Below are 771 nucleotides of genomic sequence, written 5' to 3' on the forward strand. Positions count from 1 at the left end.
ACCCTCTTGCTAGTAATAGCTACATAATCTTCTCAGGGTGAACATCAATATTTCCAGACATTGCTCCATGTCCCCTGGGGGAAAATTACTCCCAGTTGACACCAGTAGTTTAGAGTGATGTCTTGGTATTTAAGTTAAAATATATAATTAAAACACTCATAGTCCTAAACCAGGTGTTCAGAGTGCCTTCACTTTTGTCTGCTGTTGGCCGGTAACTAGTTATGTAACTATCAGAGAAGATAATTTTTTAATATATGTTTTTCTTTTGAGAAATAATAGAATGTAAGTTCTTAAGATATTTTCTACGCATTAATGTAATTCTACGTCAAACTTGCTATAGAAGAATTCAGAGAAAAATTTAATTTTAAAGTGAACAAATCTTTATTGACCACCAACTAAGATCAAGACTCTCTACTAGTTTCGTTAATAGCGGGAAAAACATCATGAAGGAAAGGCCTCTTTTGTTTGCCGAAATCATATTTTAACTTTCAGGAACACGAAAGCCTGTTTTCTACTGACGACGACTTTCCTCAGAGCTTCTTTCACGTCTTTGTTCCTCAGGCTGTAGATTAAGGGATTCAACATGGGAATGATCACTGTGTAGAAAACAGAGGCCATCTTGTCTGTGTCAAGGGGATAATTAGAGCTCGGCTGTAAGTACATAAAGGTCAGGGTGCCGTAGAATATGGTGACCGCCAGCATGTGGGAGCTGCAAGTGGAGAAGGCTTTGCGTCTCCCATCGGCTGAGCGCATCCTCAGGATGGTGGAAAT

The sequence above is a fragment of the Pteropus vampyrus genome, unplaced genomic scaffold, assembly GCF_000151845.1.
Source record: "Pteropus vampyrus isolate Shadow unplaced genomic scaffold, Pvam_2.0 Scaffold559, whole genome shotgun sequence".
Lineage (NCBI taxonomy): Eukaryota > Metazoa > Chordata > Mammalia > Chiroptera > Pteropodidae > Pteropus > Pteropus vampyrus.